This window comes from Mytilus edulis, chromosome 9 (assembly GCF_963676685.1).
Source record: "Mytilus edulis chromosome 9, xbMytEdul2.2, whole genome shotgun sequence".
Classification (NCBI taxonomy): Eukaryota; Metazoa; Mollusca; class Bivalvia; order Mytilida; family Mytilidae; genus Mytilus; species Mytilus edulis.
The window spans coordinates 38,517,371-38,539,926 of NC_092352.1; the positions used below are offsets into that span (position 1 = coordinate 38,517,371).

The 22,556-nt window shown below is 34.2% G+C and overlaps 1 long non-coding RNA gene across 2 annotated transcripts; it reads left to right on the forward strand.

Annotated features, from left to right (window-relative positions):
• The first annotated feature begins 9,361 nt into the window (after nucleotides 1-9,361).
• On the forward strand, nucleotides 9,362-22,359 carry LOC139488281 (uncharacterized). 2 transcript variants are annotated; one of them, XR_011655973.1, is made up of 4 exons: nucleotides 9,362-9,490; nucleotides 18,902-18,976; nucleotides 20,994-21,159; nucleotides 22,167-22,359. It is a non-coding gene; the product is annotated as an uncharacterized lncRNA (long non-coding RNA). The 2 variants fall into 2 exon arrangements; XR_011655974.1 differs by having other exon boundaries at nucleotides 20,994-21,141.
• Nucleotides 22,360-22,556: the final 197 nt, after the last annotated feature.

Sequence of the window (22,556 nt, forward strand, 5' to 3'; positions counted from 1 at the left end):
CTGCTAAAAGTGGCTGCCAGCTTGAGTCTGGTTATTTCAATGCATATACAGTACATAAAAACTGAGCCATACATATAATGCACTTTGTTTGCAAATATAAAAAAGAAGATGTGGTATGATTGCCAATGAGACAACTATCCACAAAAGACCAAAATGACACAGACATTAACAACTATAGGTCACCGTACGGCCTTTAACAATGAGCAAAGCTAAAATAGGCAAAATATGTTTCAGTTAAAAATTATGTCCCCAATGACCTGATATCAATCTAACAATTTACAAGCATTACCATTTTAAATAAATACAGGAGTACTAATTCATTTCAACCATAATTGTTGGTTGCTCAAAGTCCAGTGGCAAATATTTGATGTATGTTCAGGGCTAGCTAACAGGTTTATTAATGAAGCGCCTGAGAAATTAAATGCATCATACACTGAATTGGGAAAGATAAATACTGAAGTTATGTTTTCTACTTTTGTTTTAACTATAAAAAAATGTTCGAACTCCGAAGAGTAGAAACCCAGTCTCATGTATATACGTTCCTGATAAAACTAAGAGTAAATTTTATCATTCAGCTACAATTGATAGATACAAAGTGTAGAAAACACATAAAATTTTGCAAATATTTACTGGGGCTTTGTAAGAAAGAAAGTAAAATTTTCAAGACTATTTAGTTAAAAAAAAAAAAGGAAATATATAAAGAGGTCAATGTTCTAATCGCATGCGCGACAAACTACAGCGTTATGCAGAATTTAATTTGCTATTTGAACTTTCATATTCAGTATTTTATCAAACTTTCATATTCAGTATTTTATCAAACTTTCATATTCAGTATTTTATCAAACTTTCATATTCAGTATTTTGTCAAACTTTCATCAAATCAGATTAAAAATTGCATTGCTTTTTTTCTTTCGTTTTAGTCATTTAAATATTTATCATATTTCCCTCTTAGATTTCATAAACTTCAAAGGGTCCAATATCAAAACAAGAGCACACGCTCTGTCTTCAAAATTGTCTATCAAGTGTTTGTATGGTTTCATTGAGTAAAACAGTCGCGTGGTACTTGTTTTTACAATAATTATTGAATACAAAGTATCAATCAGTATCTTACAGGTTTAATTATCATTCGGATACTTTACATAATATTAATTATAATCATCTACCAAAGACACTATTTTTTTAAAGAAACTTTTAACGATTATCTATAAAGATTATGATTCAGTTTCTACATTTCACAAAAGTCTCACTATTTTTAATGCATAATTAGGAAGAAGATTTTTTTTTTTTACAAAAATGGCAATGATTACCGAAAATACGAGTAATGCAAGTTGAGTTATCAACGAAGAGTTGCAAATGATTACTTTTTTCTGTTAATATGGTTACCTGCACCAATATATTAAAATAGCTACGTTAACAACATTTGAAGGCAAACCTATACAACAGATCATCCCGACTAGAACATCGATAAAATAGTTACAACTGGACTTAACTAACATTGTCTTTACAGGAATTTAATCATTGAACCACTTGTAAAGTTTTATTGCAGGTCTAACGCATTATCTTTTAAGAATTGAATTGAATTATCTTTTAAGGCTAAAGCATTGTCTGCACATATTCATTGTTTTTATTATTCACAAAAAAAAACACAAATTAACGGTGACAACCGGTGCATGGTTGCCCCGACCTTGTAGTCATGATATGTGTAGTATACTTTAATTCATATACCTCAACTCATATTGATGCAACTATATAATAGTTATGCAACTATATATATATATTTGCATCTTCCAAAAAAAAAAAAACCCAAAAAAACCAAGCGATATCATTAAAAAGTTTATACGGGTAACACACTTTAATACATTTTTTCTAAAGTAAAAAAAGGTTAGTGTAAAGTGTAATTTTCTAATCATGAATTAAACAACTACTATAGTATCAAACAGGGACAAAATGACATGGATTTTAAGCAATTAAAGGTCATCGTACGTGGCCTTCAATAATGACCAAATAACATAAAAGGCACCAACATGATAAAATGTGAATCAATGTGAACGAAGAAAATCAATGGCCTAATTTGTGACAAAACAATAAATTAAAAAGAAACTGACATAATAGACGGCAATTAACAACAACTACTGAACAGCTGAATAACAAGCTACTGGGAAAGGCATCTACAGAAACATGTGTGCGTGAACGCTGAATCCTTTTCCTAGCCATGGACAATCGTGAAACAGTACAACATAATACCAAACTGTAAAAAAAAATCCAGTAGGAAATGCCTTGACTCAATGGACGTCAAGTTGGTTTCTTATTCCCTATTCCCTTTTCGTTACCTATTCCCTATTCCCTATTCGTTACCTTTTCCCTATTCCCTATTCGTTACCTATTCCCTTTTCGTTACCTATTCCCTATTCGTTACCTATTCGTTACTTATTCCCTATTCCCTATTCGTTACTTATTCCCTATTCCCTATTCGTTACCTATTCGTTACTTATTCCCTATTCCCTATTCGTTACCTATTCGTTACTTATTCCCTATTCCCTATTCGTTACCTATTCGTTACTTATTCCCTATTCCCTATTCGTTACCTATTCGTTACTTATTCCCTATTCCCTATTTGTTACCTATTCGTTACTTATTCCCACTATTCCCTATTCGTTACCTATTCGTTACCTATTCGTTACTTATTCTCTATTCCCTATTCGTTATACCTATTTGTTAATTATTCCCTATTCCCTATTCGTTACCTATTCGTAACTTATTCCCTATTCCCTATTCGTTACTTATTCCTTTTTCCCTATTCGTTACTTATTCCTTATTCCTTATTCGTGACCTATTCGTTTCTTATTCCTTATTACCTATTCGTTACTTATTCCTTATTCGTTACTTATTCGATTTTTGATATCCTTCCCCCTTTTTAATTGTTTATATTCTTATCTCTGGTTATAGTTCTAAATTTGTTGAGGTAAAATGAACTTTTTATGACCAATTTATATGTGTTTGTGCTCAACCGATCCTGTTGATTCATGTTCGATACTTATTTGTTTCTTATTTGATTTTTATACGTTTTACCTTTTAAATGTTTTATATTTGTATGTTTGAAGATCTGGTTCTTGGTTCGAAGAGGTGAAATCACCTTTTAGCGCTTGTATAAAAATGAAGATGTGGTATGATCGCCAATGAGACAACTCACCACAATAGACCAAAATGACACAGAAATTAACAACTGCAGGTCACGATACGGCCTTCAACAATAAGCAAAGCCCATACCGCATGGTCAGCTATAAAACATGTTAGCGGAGTGTACATCGTTTCGGAGCTTGACTAATACCTTGTTTATAACATGCGTATTATACGTTGCAGCTTTTAGAAAATGATTTTCAATTGTGTTCTTGTATCTGGCGGTACCTATGTGTTCTTACAGATGAAATCACCCTATTCACTGAGCACGTATGTACCCATTCCAGCGCTCGGTTTATATCCTGTTACTTATTCGTTCCTTAATCGCTTTTAATACGCGTGGTATACGTTGCACCTTTTAAAAAAGGGGTTTTAAATTGTTTTCTTGTTTCTAGTGGTAGATTGCGTTTCTAAGAGGTGATATAACCCTATCAGGGCGTATATAACAGTTTCAGCGCTCGACTGATACCCTGTTACTTATTCGTTCCTTATTCGCGTATAATACGTATGTTATACGTTGCACATTTAAAAAAAAATGATTTTCAATTGTTTTCTTGTCACTGGTGGAAAATTTGGGTTCTAAGGGGTGATTTAAACCTATAAGCGTGTATGTACCCGTTTCAGCGCTCGACTGTTACCCTTTTACTTATTCGTTTCTTATTCGCGTCTCATACGTTTGTTATAACAAGTAGGTTATATTACCTCCTTGGTTATACGTTGCACCTTTTAGAAAATGATTTTCAATTGTTTTCATGTCTCTTGTGGTACCTATGTGTTCTAATAGGGAAAAAAACCTTTAAGCGCCTGATACGGTACTTTTTTTCCGATAATTTTGCTTTTTGTCCGACACTTTTGCGTTTTGTCCGTTGCTTTTTGTCCGTTTTGCTTTTTGTCCGATTATTTTGCTTTTTGTCCGACACTTTTGCTTTTTGTCCGTTTTGCTTTTTGTCCGATCATTTTGCTTTTTGTCCGACACTTTTGCTTTTTTGGCCAGTGAATCTAATGGCGAATGGTCACTATGTCCAATGGCAAATGGCCCGTGAATCTGATGGCAAATGGTCACCATGTCTAATGGCGAATTGCCAGTGAATCTTATGGCAAAATGTCACTATGTCTAATGGCAATTGGTCACCAAGTCTTGTGGCAAATGGTCAGCGGACCTAATGGCAAATGGTCAGTGGATCTAATGGAGAATGGTCACTATGTCTAATGGCAAATGGTCACTATGTCCAATGGCAAATGGCCCGTGAATCAGATGGCAAATGGTCACCATGTCTAATGGCGAATTGCCATTGAATCTAATGGCAAATGGTCACTATGTCTAATGGCAAATGGCCAGTGAATCTAATTGCAAATAGTCACTCGTGCATTAACTTTTTTTGCCACACAAAACTGTTTTTAAAAAGCATTCTACATCTGAACTAGTAGAATTCGCTTAATTATGATTTGACGAAAGGTTTATTTTTTGTATTCAAAGTATGGTGGGCAAGGAAATTATTTATTAGCTTAAAAAAATTAATCCGTGCTATACATTAACTTGTAATTTTGATCAAGTAGGCCATAGATCTCTAGCTTACGTTTTCACCTAGTGCAGATAAAAGTGTTGCCGAATATTTTTAATTAACTGTAACGGTTGGGTTGGGTGGGGTATCCGACCTCAACTTAAGACCTACTTTAGAAAAAAAACACTAAGCATAACAACACCCTGTATTTTTTCTACTGTAGACCTCAGCTTCCTACCTTCCCTTTGCACCTAGTGCGGTCAAATTTTATTACATTTTCGGTAAGGGTGGGGCTGGGTGTCCGACCTCAACTTTGGACCTATATAAAAAAAAAAAAGCTGAACAGCAAGCAACCTTGGTTTTTTTCTCCAGTAGACATCAGCTATCCAACCCCCCTTTACACATTGTGTGGACAAAAGTATTTCCGTAGAAATTTGTTTATTAACTTTTCTGTAATGATGGGGTAGGGTGGGTAGCTGAGGTCAACTTGAAAAAAAAATACAGGGACTCCAATGTGGTTTTATGCAGAACAATTACCGGAAATCTATGGTAGTTTGCAAAATAATAGTCTTTTTTATAATGTGATATGTAATATGTTGTCAAATAATGAAAGCTCGCATCTTAATTAATATACATAGAAATAAAGAGAAACCGTATGATAACCAATAAAAATCTCCCAGAGACAAACTAACGTTCATTAAGGCAACTGGTATGATGGTCTGGATTCGGGGTTCTTAATTTCTGTATTCTTTGATATTTTAGGCCATATTTCTCTATTTTTTATACTTTTTATCCTTTTCTCGTTATATTTTATAACACCAATATTCTCGCTATTTTATTTATTTCTTAATCCATTATTTATATTTTTGTCCACTATTCCCAATTCCATAATCCCACATGAACGCCCTAGCTCTAGTTAAAGTCACCATATAGCCTTCACAAATAAGCAAAACTTATACCGAATAGGCTCCGAATGGCAAAATAATTGAATGCTTATCCCAGTTTGAATTGTGAAATTGCGGAAATTTGTTTTTTTATCTATTGATCAAGCAAAATTGTTCGTAAAATACTTGCAGATGCATAGGCGGATCCAGGGGGGGGGGGGGGGGGTCTGCGGGCCCCATTTTCGTGGGAAAAATTTGGTTGATTATATAGGGAATCATTGAAGCATGACAGTCAGCCCCCCTCCCCCTTAGAAAAAGTTCTGGATCTGCCACTGAGATGGACCTTGGTCGTCAATTCTAACAAGGAATTGCAATTCCTTGATTTTACAAATACAACAAGATTGTCACTCAGTTTTAATTTTAATCATCATGTAATACAGCATTTTAAATCGTCAGATGCACGAAGGCGTGCACTTTCATCAACTTTACAGGGTGTAGCTACCGCAAGTATAGTCCAAATAGTTATGACGTCTGGAAAGGCTATTTTAATTTTTTTCTGGAACTCAACAATGCTATTTTATTTTTTTTTTCGGGGACGCCGTCTTAGGAAATATATATAACACAGTTCACACAGATTATTAAGATGAATAAAACAAATTTTGAAACTGCATGGAATTTTTCAATTTCAAACAGTATTCTCAAGCTTAAACTTATTAAAAATTTTCGTTTTGCCTTATTCTACATGTGTAACTTCCAAAAATTATTTTTAGAATAAAAAGAAGCAATGCACTATTCAAATTCAACATGCGTCGGTGTAAGTTATCACATCGGTGAAATATAATTGTATTTTTAAAATACAATTAAAACATGTGTTACGTAGCCAAAACAAGGAGATGCAATATTCGGAAATAATGACAATTTCAGATATATGAGAAGGTATACTGATTAGACATGTAATTACAATGTTTAAATTAATATTTACGGATGGACAATAGTATCATTTTAATATAGATAGCCTTTAACCTATTAGAAGATACAATCAACAACTCATGTTACTTCATTTAATTTACTGATGATTATGTATAACATATCAAAAAAATATACATACAAGTTTTTTTGTTTTTTTTAATTTTGATACAATCATCAATCTTTAAGTGTAATTATTGTCAATTTTTTAATATATCTTGTGCGTAAACAGCACAACCTGTTTCGCCAATTCTTTTAAAACCTTTTTTTTCAAATTGGAAGGATAACACGGCCGACACTCGGCTAACCGAGAGATTGGTCGGTTAATCTATATTGAGTATGCGGCTATATGGGCGATTGGTCTGTTAATTGGGTTGGTTATACGTCTGTTAAGAGTAAAACGCTTAATTTAATGTTAAACTCTATTAAATATACAGATTTTTGGCATGTTATAAGAACCAAATCAAAAAAAGAAAAGTGTCTGACAAAATGATATCTATCATAGAACAATTTGCACTTGTAAAAACATTTCTTAGTCTGCGCAGTTTTCAGTAAAACTATAAGGCGTCGCGCAAGTATGTAGTATTTATGCTTATACGCATAGCAATTTTTTTAATAAAAGGCGAAACAAACAAATTTAGATATCATTTAAAGGACAAAAAATAGTACCGTGGTTCAAAAAAATAAATTGACATTAGTAAATATTTCATAATTGTAAAATAACGTGAATAATACCACGTTTTAGTGAAAATTATGAGAATAAAGTCTGTTAATGGGGTGGACAATTGAAATTGTGTCAGTTAAGAGTTATTTAGCCACGACAATAATTTTGCTACCTTTATATTTTCCCCTTGAAAAATTTAAGAATGAGATGTTCCTGAGTAAACAAAAATGACAATACAGTGCCACAGTATCCTAGAAAGAGCATTTTTATTTTGACTTTCTTTGCATTTAATTGAAGGGTGTGTCACTTCAATATACCGTGATATGGATTGGCCTCTGGAATATCCATGAATTTTTTATTGACGTTTTCCAATCAGCCTTAATTTTTGTGTCTGTTCGAAGTAGCACGTTCTCAATTCCGACTGAAAGTGTCTTTCTAATACAACACAGGGTACATATAACGTGTTCTCGTTCACATATGAACATGATATTTGTCACTGGACGTTAAACCCTAATTCGTCAGCATCATCCAATTGGTTCTTTTCTTCTATTACTTAATCATATGTTGTTTACAAATCACTCTAAAGAAGTAAACGGAGAGGAGCGAATACAGCTACATTTGGTTATTTTAAGTTTCAATTAATTTTATTCCGTTTAGTTCCTTTTTACATAAGTGCAGAGGAGAACTACAGTTGTCTGTGGTGACCGGTGAAGTCCATTTCGCGTTTTCGCGATTTCGCCTTTCATATTCTATAGGGCGAAAACGCGAAATCGGGAAAAGGCGAAATCGCGAAGTCGATAACGCGAAAACGAGAAATTTTCGACTTCGCAATTTCGCCATATAGAATATGGAAGGCGAAAACGCTAAAGCGCTAAAACGCAAAATGGCATTAACTTGCGACCATAGTTGTCCGCATGTAAACTTATAGAATTTGTCACCAATATAAGTACATCGCAATCCGTTACTGTTTCAAAAGCCATCGGTGTTTCATGTGTGTATTCTTAAGCAAGTATTATTTTCTCTCGTTTTTAGCAATGTATCACTCTACTGTCCTTACATATTATTCTTTATTCTGCGTTTCCATCCAGATTCTCGTGTATACCATGATTGAGGGTATTGTTTATTTCTGTATTCTTTAAATTGTTATGTCATTTTTTTCTACATTTTATTTATCTTACTCATTATTCTTTCTTTATTTTTCATATTTTGTCATCCCAATATATTTTACTTACTGATGTTTAGTTACATTACGACGTTTATCTCTGATTTATATACTGGTTACCAATGTAGATGACAAACTTGTGTCGTTCATGACAATTAAACAGAATCAACATGATATATGCGATCATTCTTGGATGAAATTAATATTACTTTAATATTACACTTTTTGAAACCATTTTTATCAATTTTCAATTTCATGTGTTGTTTCCGTATATGTTATGTTTCATTGCTCATGTGTTGTTTTCGTATATTTTGCCGCTCGTCTTGAGCCTACTCATTTGATCCGATAACACCCCATATAGCAATAAAATTTTACTTTTTATTGCCATTCATAACTCTTAACAGACCAATTAACAGACCGGGTTTTATACATCCGACCCATTAACAGACCAGGTTTTAAATAAAGATTGATTTATGTCACCAAAATACAGATTTTCGTGTAGATTTTTCACACAATGATATCAATATGGTTAACAAACATAATGCCTTTCTTTTTTTGATGTTCAAAATATTGAATGCAAGTAAATTTAACCAATGTGTCATTGTGTGTACATTTTATGTGTGTAAAATGTGTATAAATTTATTGATGAGTAACCCGCCTTTTCATTTTATAGATCGTACATCGAAGCTAGAAAAATAATAATTACACCACTAAATTCAGTACATTGAATTGTTTTGTTAGACATGAATACTTTTTATGATGAAAATATATTTAGAAAGTTATACAATGAAACATGCTGAACTTTCAATGATTTTCTCGATAACACCTGATTAACAGACTTTAGCCAACCCGATTAACAGACCAACCGCCGATATAGCCGCATACTCAATATAGATTAACCGACCAATCTCTCGGTTAGCCGAGTGTCGGCCGTGGATAATATTAAATTGACTTCGATTGACAAATACGTACCCGAATTCGTCAATATATCTGATCAATGTACGTGTCCACACGTGGGTTTATTAAGTGTATATAAGCAACTTTGCATCACATGAGACTCAAACAGCCGGAATCATGGATGCACGACTGGGAGTTTTCCTTTTCTTGCTTGTGACAGTCCTACAGACAGTAGTTTGTAAGTTGAAATTTTAAAGATGTTATGTAAATATTATCTGTATGTAGATATCCGAAAGGTTTGTTAGTTTTACTTCCTTTTTAAAATTAAATACTTTTGAAAAATTGTGCCTTTGCACTCAATGATCATATAATTATAAAATCAAAATTATTCTAAAATAAAGGTCAAATTAGAATAGAGGATGTATAAAATTTAAACATCGGTTATGTACTATTGCATAGATCGATATTTGCTGAGTTCTAATTATTATTTGTTTTTATTCTTTACTTTGATTGTTTTATAGTTTTATTTTTGTTGGAAAAGGGGTTAGTGTTGGGGTCGTTGTTCCAAGTAAAAAAATATTGGTTTACAGACTAGCAGAATATGTTTCATACATATCAAGTTTAATAAAAAAAAAATAATACATAATTTACGCAGGGTTTTTAAGAGAAATATGATAAACATTAAGGTCCAGCTCTCAGCTTACAGAGGATATAATGTTATGTGCAAAACAAAGTGTATCATGTTGCTATTACAAACAAAATTCTAACTTTCTATTCATATTTTTCTTTTCCTATTGACTGTATATTTTTGTCAAAATATATTAAAATTGTTCACAATTATCATTTTATTTTCGGAAATCAATTTTCTTTTATCTTTTACACATCAACACACACTACTTAAAACTTTTTAAGGGCTTACATGGAATAATATATGTGTTGTTAATCAATTGTCGGATTTTTTTCAAAACAAAATGGCATATAGACAAAGCAAACAATCATATATGATTCCATACATGCGCATTGCTTTCGTTTTTATATTTATTAAATGATTTTTGCGAGTTTAAGGATTATTATTACAAATGGACAAAAAATGCTGTGTTTAGAGTACAAAAAACTACTCCGAGTACAGACTACATTCATCTTTCTTTGATGGTACATGCATACTCTATTAAAGAAAAATATACCGAACATTTTATCCCATTTACGGATTAGTATTAAAAGTATTGCATTTCAGTGAAGAAAACAAATAACAATAACTTCTACTTTTTCCCGCCCTACAGACTTGACGAAGTCTAATGGCAATTGGTCACGAAGTCTTGTGGCAAGTGGTTACTTTGTCTAATGGCAAATGGTCAGTGGATCTAATGGCAAATGGTCACAAAATCTAATTGCAAATGACCAGTGAATCTAAGTAGACATGGTAACCATTTGCCATTAGATTCACTGGCAATTCACCATTAGACATGGTGACCATTTGCCATCAGATTCACGGGTCATTTACCATTGGACATAGTGACCATTTGCCATTAGTCATAGTGACCATTCGCCATTAGATCCACTGACCATTTGCCATTAGGTCCACTGACCATTTGCCACAAGACTTGGTGACCAATTGCCATTAGACATAGTGACCATTTGCCATTAGGTCCACTGACCATTTGCCATTAGACATAGTGGCCATTTGCCATTAGATTCACTGAAAATTTGCCATCCAACATAGTGATCATTTGCCATTAGACTACTGACCAATTGCCACTAGACATGGTGACTATTTGCCATTAGATTCACTGACCATTTGCCATGGTGACCATTTGCAATTAGATTCACTGGCCATTTACCATTAGACATAGTGACCATTTGCCATTAGATTCACTGGCAATTCGCCATTAGACATGGTGACCATTTGCCATCAGATTCACGGGCCATTTGCCATTGGACATAGTGACCATTTGCCATTAGACATAGTGACCATTTGCCATTAGACATAGTGACCATTCGCCATTTGATTCACTGGCCAAAAAAGCAAAAGTGTCGGACAAAAAGCAAAATAATCGGACAAAAAGCAAAACGGACAAAAAGCAAAAGTGTCGGACAAAAAGCAAAATTATCGGACAAAAAGCAAAAGCGGACAAAAAGCGAATTGCGGACAAAAAGCACCGTATCAAGCGCCTATGTACCCGTTTCAGCGCTACACTGTTATCCTGTTACTTATTCGTTCCTCATTCGCTTATAAAAAGTGTGTTATACGTTCCAATTTTAAAAAGATATATTTTCGTGTCTTTGGTGGTTACTGCCAGTTCTTAGAGGTGAAATAACCCTAATAGATCATATGTACCCGTTTCAGCGCTCGACTGATACCCTGTAACTTATTCGCTTTTAATACGCGTGGTATACGTTGCACCTTAAAAAAAATCGATTATCAATTGTTTTCATGTCTCTGGCGATAATTACGTCTTCTCTGAGGTGAAAAAAAACTATTAGCGCATATGAACGCGTTTCACCGCTACACTGATACCCTGTTACTTATTCGTTCCTTTTTCGCTTTTAATACGCGTGGTATACGTTGCACCTTGAAATAAATCGATTTTCAATTGTGTTCATGTCTCTGTTGGTAACAATGTGTTTTTAGAGATGAAATTACCCTATTAGCGCGTATGTATCCGTTCCAGCGCTAGGTTAGAACCCTGTTACTTATTCGTTACTTTTCGTTTATAATACGTTTGTTATACGTTGCACCTTTTAGAAAAGGATTTTCAATTGTGTTCATGTCTCTGGTGGTAACAATGTGTTCTTAGAGATGAAATAACCCTATTAGCGCGTATATACCCGTTCCAGCGCTCGGATGATACCCTGTTACTTATTCGTTACTTATTCGCTTATAATACGTTTGTTATCCGTTGCACCTTTTAGAAAATGATTTTCAATTGTGTTCATGTCTCTGGTGAGCGCTGGAACGGGTACATACGCTCTAATAGGATTATTTCATCTCTAAGAACACATTGTTACCACCAGAGACATGCACACAATTGAAAAACGATTTATTTCAAGGTGCAACGTACACCCCGCGTGTTAAATGCGAATTAAGAAACGAATAAGTAACACGGTATTATCCGAGCGCTCGAACTGGTACATGCGCGCTAATAGGGTCATTTCATCTCTAAGAACACATTGTTACCAACAGAGACATGAACACAATTGAAAAACGATATATTTCAAGTGCAACGTATACCCCGTGTATTAAAATCGAATAAGGGACGAATAAGTAACAGGTTATTAACCGAGCGCTGGAACGGGTACATACGCGCTAATAGGGTTATGTCATCTCTAAGAACACATTGTTACCACCAGAGACATGAACACAATTGAAAATCGATTTATTTCAAGGTGCAACGTATACCACGCGTATCAAAAATAGTACTGCAACTGACATCGACAAAGACGCTTAGTTAACGAGTTTAATGGTCCGGAATAACACACGGCTGCAAATTGTTTTAAATGATAGAATAATATCTATATTTTAATTTCCGTCGGGTCGTAAAAAGTTTCTATGGTCACATTTTTGTATTTTATTCCTTTAATGGGGGTACCCCTCAATTTACGGTTTTGGGTAGTTACCTTAAAATCCAAAAATATATTTTTTGGTTAAATTTCCCGCTATTTTCGTCAATATTTTCTATGCACATATCATCAAGGATCATCGGAATGATAAAGACATAAATATAATACCATCTCCAAGTAAAACTTTCAAACTTAAAGTTGGCTGATTTTTTAGATAGAAATTTAACGCGTTTTTCTTTGAAAACGAGAAAACATATGATTCAAAAACAGTATTTGACATTTGAGAAGACAAAACATATTATTGCGATACTGCATGCAAATTTTGTTGGGCAAATTCCAAACAATTTTGTCAAAAACTCAAAAATAAAAACATCATTTGTACCTTTTTTTATTACGGAAATTTCCTATCCGTCAATCAGCTCCACCATTTATTTTTTCCTTCACTATCAATTTGATAGTTTCGATGTAATTATGTAGATTTTGTAGGAGAAGTTAATTTATTTTTGAGTGATTTGAATATATATAGTAGTTCTTTCGTGTATTTTCTGTAAAAAAGTTATATTTTTGTTAATAAAATTTTGACTTTATATAAAAGTTAACCAAATCCTTCGGATAAGAAGTTTTTCCGGATAATGACTATAGTTGACATTGTGTGAAAATACATTGTATGTCAATGTTTAACCTCAGAGCAATTAATATGCATGCAAGTGGTCGGGGGGAAAGTACTATTGAAGTTTCGCAGAGATTTGGTGTGTGACAAGGTGATGCTAAAACCAACTTCTCTTGATATTCTGCTTCCCGTGGGCGAATCATCAGTGATGTTATGAGACTTGCACCAGAATGCAAACTTGGTGTGCATCTTTAATTTAGATTGATTGATTGTTGGTTGCTTAACGTCCAGTGGCAAATATTTCATGCATGTTCAGGATGAGAACAAGTTATCAATAAAAACAATAGGTAGGTTTTGTCATAATAGAGGCCATTCGGGATGATGATCGGGAAAATTTAGACTGCCAATGGAAAATGATGGTATATTGGATTGGGACAGAAATTGTCCATTGCAACATACCATCTACGGACCCCTTAAAGAGTTAGTGCAAGGGTATTTAACGTGCAAAGAACGTGACACTCCCTTTACACGAGGCATCGGATTTAACGTCCCCATTCTGACCGGACGTGACTGCGAACTTGATACATCCCGCACAGTCAAACGGACGCCCCACTTCGTTTTACTGCCGGTCGGGGGAAGACCAAGTGACCATATTTCGTTTCCCCAGTCACCCTTGGGGAACTTCAAATTAGAAACAACAGAAATCCATATATGTGATCAAACTAATCTACATGTATCCTCACAACCTGACACTTTTATACGATCTCGCGCTCAGTTTCTTCCTTGTAGTTTGGATATGAAAACAGGGTTTTTGTGTAAAAAAAAAACTTTAAAAAAACCCAGAAAACTACGCAAAACTGAGTCCTTTAAACGTGTTGACAGTCTTTTAAGTTGTGCTTATTAATGTGAGTAATCATTTATCCATGCATAACCAAGTACTTACTGAAGTCAACACCTGTGCAATTAAGTAAAACAGTTACTGAAAAATTAGAATTTGAACTTGCTGTCAGTTCATTAATAACGATTGTTAGTGATGTGATTTGTTCTTCCATAAGAAAAAGCCTTTCTCATGTAGTACATCCTCTATATATACCAATCAATTTTACCCAAGATTGTCTCTGATGCTTACCAAACTACCAAACTCCAGAACTAACTAGATATTGTGACACCTTACAATTCAGACACAGTGGGGCCAAGGGATATGAAATATAGAGTTTAGCTCTGAACTCAATTTAGGGGATGCCATATCTGCTGCAGGAAAATTGAAGTCTATGTTAAGACTTTCAGAATTACACCAAGTTGTGTCTGAAAATATCAAGGATACATTAAAAGAAGAACAACTACTTCACCCTGCCACCAGTGCTCTTATGAGCTATGTCCTCGTTTTGGTATTTCTATGGAAATGATGCCCGCATAGCTTGTTAATAGATATAGAAGATGTGATATGAGTGCCGCAATGCTACCATTAAAGGTCACGGTCCGGTCTTCAACAAGGAGCCTAGGCTCAAAAATTCATTTGTTAGTTAATTGATGAAAAATAACACAAAGGAGCTTCTGAACCGTATATTGTCCCTAAAGTTAACAAAAATTCGTAAACGTATGGCTATTACAAAATCAATCGTTTTTGTAGCAACATTCGCCCCATTACATTTGGGATTGGCAGTGCAGATACATCATGCATATGCATATGGGAATATGGGTCACGAACATTGATCGAAACTTTGTACTCACATTTATTTTGTGTTTCCTATGCAAAGGTAAGACTATATCTGACGAGTTTGACCGTATCAGGACGGTAGTTACGCTCCAGATAGCATTTGTACTCAAAAACTGTGTTTGCTTTGAACAAACTATGTCCTGCGCCGAACTTGTTCTTATAAAAAAGAGACCTCGCATTCGCCTCGGGTGACTATAGTATAGTTGGTGTTATAACTGCTCTGTCCAGACTTTGCAAAACACAATATGTATTTATCTATAACTAGATACTAATTTTCACAAAATACACAACCTTTAAGATGCAAAATTAAAAACACTGTTTCAGCGCTTGAATTTTGTTTTTTTCAAAGATAGAAAAAATATTGAAATAATTTGATAAAGTGGTGTTTTAAACTTTAGAAAATAATTCTGTAATACACTGTAGTGAAATACTATACACAATATGAAAGTTTATGGATGTGAAAAGGTCAAGGCCACTTCTTCTTTTGCTATGTCTTAAATGGAAAAAAATCAGAAGGTTCCAAATCAACGCCATTTTGTAATGGCAGCTCTGTATATAAGTAGTCAAATTTGTCGTTTTAACATCGTTTATAGCATATGCTTATGATTGAATCGTTTTTGTAGCATTCTATTGAATAAATATCAGAATATTTCTCCTTTTTGTCCTTGTGGTTGAAATATTGATATTTTTAGGTCTGACCTTTGACCTCAATTTCACAAAATTGTGACCACTCTGGATTTTTACGACCCAACTTTTCTTATTGTACACGTTTTCCTCTTTCCATCGATATATAATTTAGGTGTGTGTTCTTCCGGACCATTAAAGTTTAAAAAAATGAACTCTGGTTGCAGTACTAAAACGAATAAGGAACGAATAAGTAACAGGTTATCAGTCGAGCGCTTTAACGGGTACATATGTTCGATTAGGGTTATTTCACCTCTAAGAACCGACAGTTACCACCAGAGACACAAAAATATTTCATTTTTAAAGTGCAACGCATAACACACGTTTAATAAGCGAATAAGGAACGAATAAGTAACAGGGTATCAGTGTAGCGCTGAAACGGGTACATAGGCGCTAATAGGGTTTTTCACCTCAGAGAACACATAATTACCGCCAGACATAAAAACAATCGATAATCGATTTATTTCAAGGTGCAACGTATACCACGCGTATTATAAGCGAATAAGGAACGAATAAGTTACAGGGTATCAGTCGAGCGCTGAAACGGGTACATATGTTCTATTAGGGTTATTTCACCTCTAGGAACCGGCAGTAACCACAAGAGACACGAAAATAATTCTTTTTTTTAAATTGGAACGTATAACAAACGTTTTATAAGCGAATAAGGAACGAATAAGTAACAGGATAACAGTGTAGCGCTGAAACGGGTACATAGGCGCTAATAGGGTTTTTCCCCTCTTAGAACACATAGGTACCACCAGAGACAAGAAAACAATTGAAAATCATTTTCTAAAAGGTGCAACGTATAACAAACGTACGAGACGTGAATAAGAAATGAATAAGTAACAGGGTAACAGTCGAGCGCTGAAACGGGTACATACGCGCTTATAGGGTTAAATCACCCCTTAGAACCCAAATTTACCACCAGTGACAAGAAAACAATTGAAAATCATTTTTTTTTAAATGTGCAACGTATAACACACGTTTTATACGCGAATAAGTAACAGGGTATCAATACATACATACGCGCTGATAGGGTTATATCAACTCTTAGAAACGAAATCGACCACTAGAAACAAGAAAACAATTTAAATCCTTTTTTAAAAGGTGCAACGTATACCACGCGTATTAAAAGCGATTAAGGAACGAATAAGTAACAGGGTATAAACCGAGCGCTGGAACGGGTACATACGCGCTTATAGGGTTATTTCATCTCTAAGAACACACAGTTACCGTCAGAGACAAGAACACAATTGAAAATCATATTCTAAAAGAAGCAACATATAATACGCGTGTTATAAACAAGGTATTAGTCAAGCTCCGAAACGATGTACACCCGCTAACATGTTTTATAGCTGACCATGCGGTATGGGCTTTGCTTATTGTTGAAGGCCGTATCGTGACCTATAGTTGTTAATTTCTGTGTCATTTTGGTCTATTGTGGGGAGTTGTCTCATTGGCGATGATACCACATCTTCATTTTTATACAAGCGCTAAAAGGTGATTTCACCTCTTCGGACCAAGAACCAGATCTTCAAACATACGAATATAAAACATTTAAAAGGTAGAACGTATAAAAACCATAAATAGAAACAAATAAGTATCGAACATAAAGCAACAGGATCGGTTGAGCACAAACACATATAAATAGGTCATAAAAAGGTCATTTTACCTCAACAAATTTAGAACTATAACCAGAGATAAGAATATAAACAATTAAAAAGGCGGAAGGATATCAGAAATCGAATAAGTAACGAATAAGGGATAAGTTATAAGTAACGAATAGGTAACGAATAGGTAATAAGGAATAAGTAACGAATAGGTAACGAATAGGGAATAGGGAATAAGTAACGAAAAGGTAACGAATAGGGAATAGGGAATAAGTAACGAATAGGGAATAGGGAATAGGGAATAAGTAACGAATAGGGAATAGGGAATAGGGAATAAGTAACGAATAGGGAATAGGGCCGTGAATAAGTAACGAATAGGTAACGAATAGGGAATAGGGAATAAGTAACGATAGGGAATAGGGAATAGGTAACGGATAGGTAACGAATAGGGAATAGGGAATATGTAACGAATAGGTAACGATTAGGGAATAGGTAACGAATAGGGAATAGGGAATAGGTAACGAATAGGGAATAGGGAATAAGTAACCAACTTGACGTCCATCTTTCAACCAGATCGGCAAAAAGCACAAACACAATGAACATAACGACAAAAGACACAAAGTACCATTCTAGGAGTGCTCAATGCACCTGGGGACTAGTTCAAAGCCAAAAAAATATTACATAAATCATATTTCCCATACTAAAAAATCAATCAGTCATTCAACGAATTAAGTGCAAAGACATTATAAACATTGACGCCTTGGAACCCTTCAGAATTGTTCATCGCCTGTTAGTCTGGTCGACATGAAGCTCGTTATAAAGCTTCGTATCATACGGTGATGAAATGACATGACATCACACTATTTACAACTATTGTGTTTATTTGCGCAACAAAAACAGTTACAACTTTCCTTAAAATTCGACCCTGACATATACTATAAGATGACAACTACGTAAAAGGTAAGTTTACTGGCACTGTACGCTAACTTGAAATCTGAAAAATGTCAAATGCCATATTTCATTGCTTTCTTTGCAAGAAATTATAGTGAATCTTGCATCATTTGTTTGAAGTTTTGAAGTTTCTGTGTCTGCTTTAATTTCAGGGTTTGAGTTTCTCCAAAAAGAGGAAAAGAAATTGCATTATTACACAATAAGGACGTCCATTTGTTTTCATTTTGATTTTTGTTGGGAGGTGGGTGGAAAGGGTCGCTGCCGGATTTGAATGACTTGAACAGAGTGGGAGGGGGGACTTGGGAGAAACATAAGGATTTGGCCGGCTTGAACAATGCAGCATCTGCGCGCGAAATTTCACTTTTGTGCACAATTGTTTCAGGCCTTCATTTTGTGTTTCAGAATACTTATTTTCGGCTTTTTATTGGATGACTTAACAAAACAGATTATATATTGATGATCCTGTCACTTTTTACCATGCTATACATAAAAGATTTGCTTTGTTTTTCCATTAAATAGAACACAGAGATTATTCTTAAAATATGAAGAGACCAGTTTTACTATGTGTTGTTATGCTAGTACTTGCTGTTAATGGTAAGCATTATTGTCCTTCTAATACGGTTTACCATAGTTAATTAATAAAACAACGGTGTCGGTTTCTCTCCACTTTCAATTGTAGGAATTTCGCATTTCATAAAACCTGCTTAAATAAGAAGGCAACTTTACAGTGAAAACTATTTACGATGACTTCTCACTATTACACATAGAACTCCAATGTTTTATAAGTTCCCTGCTAAGACGGGAGAGATCCGTTTGCGCCAAAAATGCGTCCTTTTGCGCCACAACTTTTTTTCTCCAATGCTACGTCTGCGCCACCTGTTTTAAAATTACATGGTATCATTTGCGCCAAAAATAAAACATACGATTGCGCCAATTAGAAGAAAAATTACTTCCCTCCACCTTTATTCGGACTTGGAACCGGCAGTTTACACGGCAAATGCTTCCTTTTCGGAAACATACTTTCTTCTTACTGCTACTGCATGGGTATTTCCTAATTTGAAGTATGTAGTAGCTTGTAACTTCACTTTATTGTCCAAAAAGACAAACATTGAAGGATGAAATGCATAAAACAGTTCATAATAATTCCCCATGGAATGCTTCTGCTCCATTACTAGTACGTCTTGCGGTAGATAGAGTTTCAGCCCATACGGATAGTGGAAGCAAAGCACTGTTTCATCAACGTTTGTGGCTAAAACGTAATCAGCAAAAGCTTATAATGTCTTCTGTTTTGGCATATCTTGTATTAAATATTCAGCAAAGCAATAAGTTTTCTTCTCTCTCTGTACATGGACTGTCTACTGCATTTCAAGTCATTTTTCTCCAGATGCTCATCTTAACGGCGAAATTTCTCCAATCATATAATACTTTTAAAACCAAAAATAAGAATAAATATTAATCATTATTATTTATGATTGATATGTGTACAGGTAAAATGGCGAAAATGAGTTTCGATTATAGGCGCAAATGATACATTTTGAAAACAAAATTTGGCGCAAATGATACCCCTAAAAAACAGTAATTGGCGCAAAAGGACTGCTGCCGCGAAGACGTTTATATAAGTTAAACGTTTCTATTGTGATGTATTTCATTTTATTATTTCATTGTTATAACACAAATCATTGTAATCATTGTATGAAATTTAAAACCCGCAAGGGTCCATAATTTGATTAATAAAAGAGGGACGAAAGATACCAAAGGGACAGTCAAACTCATAAATCTAAAACAAACTGGCAACGCCATGGCTAAAAATGAAAAAGACAAACAGAAAAACAATAGTACACATGACACAACATAGAAAACTAAAGAATAAACAACACGAACCCCACCAAAAACTAGGGGTGATCTCAGGTGCTCCGGAAGGGTAAGCAGATCCTGCTCCACACGCGGCACCCGTCGTGTTGCTTATGTGATAACAAATCCGGTAAATAGTCTAATTCGGTAGGTCACATTCAGGAAAGGGAAGGGGATTGTAGTTACGACGTAAGGAACATATCCGATATCATTTGTGATACGGTAATAAAGTATTCTTATTCTTATTCTAAACGTTTAATCAAGGATTTGTATAGTGACACTTTTTGATTTTTTTCTAAATAGTTATCAACACATCTATCAACTTTTAACAAACAATATTGAAAGCCTAGGAGTTTGAAATTTCCTTAGTGGTTCCATATAATTTTTTTATTTGTGTTTGGCTACTCACCACAGCCCCTTTTTGCCCCAATCCATATAACTTGGCCCGGTTTTTTTCACAGTTAGCCTTCAATTAAACCAGAGCAAGAGTAAAACAAGTCTATTTCATTCAGAGCGCTGTTTAGAGATTCTTCATTATCGTCCAGGATCAAAGTCGAATCATCTGAATATACTGGCTGAGTAAAAAATCATATTTTTTAATCTTTATACCTTTAATGTTGTCATATTTTATTGAAGCACTGAGCAGTTCCAAACATAACATAAAAAGACAGGGAAACAGTGGTTTCTTATATGTTAAATACAAGTATTATTACTTCTAACTTGTAGTTGCATTTTGTTTAGTACTAACTTTTCGTTTCAGTTATGGAAGCGTTACTTCATCCAGATTGTTCTGGATGGCCGAAAAGAGGATGTAGTATTTTTTGTTCTCGGTCAGGATGCTCTTTTTCCAAGTGTTCTGATCTTAGTTTTGGAATTATATGTTCTTGTCAGCATTGCCGCTACACAAAGTATAAACTTCCATTCTGGTATTTCTTTATTTAGCCTTTCTTTATTATCAGTGTAGCAATTATATTCAAGTATTTGTATTTTTGTATGTGATAATGTCCGATACAAACCAATCTTCATTACTGACACGCTCGAAAAAAACGAAAAAAAAACAGAATTTGCTATGCTTAAAATAATAAAATTCATAAGGGTTCCGCGGAACCCAGTGTCTCGCCCTCTTTTGCTGTTAAGGCTCAACAAAAATGAGGGAAAAATCAATCAAAATATTCCTTTCGATTCTATCTTTTGATTGTAAGAAGCATCTGTCCAAGTTTGGCAAAAATCCAGGATAGTTCATGAGTCTAATAAATGTAAACTGTATGTAATATTAACCGGAAGAAAAACTAAGTCCATTTATAAGTAAAATACGGATAAACAGGTACAAAATTTTAACAACTTTTACTTCTAGATAAAAGCTTTTGATTATAAACAAGCTTCTGTCCATGGCCAAGTTTGGTACAAATCCTGGATAGTTTAAGAAAGTTATTAAAAATTTTAAAACTTTAACCACAGAGTGAATGTAATAATTCCCAGCAGAAAAACTAAGTCCATTTATAAGTAAAATACAGGAATTATTTAATTCTGGATATTATCTTATGATCATTAACAAGCTTCTGTCCAAGTTTGGTACAAATGCAGAATAGTTTAAGAAAGTTATTAAAATTTCAAAAACTTTAACCACAGTTATTGAAATTGAGGAATTTGACATTGAGAGCAATGTGGCCATGAATTATTGATGTACTTCCCACAATCATCTGATATTAATGATTAAAACTTAAAACCAATAAAGTCAAATAATCGACATCCGAAAGGAAATCCGAAACATGCATGAAATATTTGCCACTGTATTTTTTTCAGTAAACAACAATCAACCAATCAAAATCTCATACAGAAGTCCTTAGTTATTCATAATTTTTAATATATCAAAATTTTAAAATGTTAAAACTGTTTATGATAAATTAAATATGTTTATTATTTCTCATTTTAGGAGCCAATACACGGAGGAGTAAATTCAGATCTATAGAGAAACTATGATGATATTCTTTTTCTTAAACTTGATACCTTTTTCATGAATATCTGTACACATATTCTCATATCATATTTCGAAATTTGAAAATATTCGTTTACTAGTATATTATCGATTTCTAGGATTACTGAGAAATAAACCAAGTATTTGGAAAGCGAGTTTAACATTTATTTTGACTGAATAAACTGAGCCGAATGTCATATTTTTACTATATTAACTTACTAAACTGGTCAAATATTGATGTATAGGTAAAATGGGCCGGGTGCAACATTCGACCATTTAGAGAACCACTAAAAATCAAAGTACTGAAGTACTGAACATCGGATGACCGCAGGTTCTTTTGGATGGTCA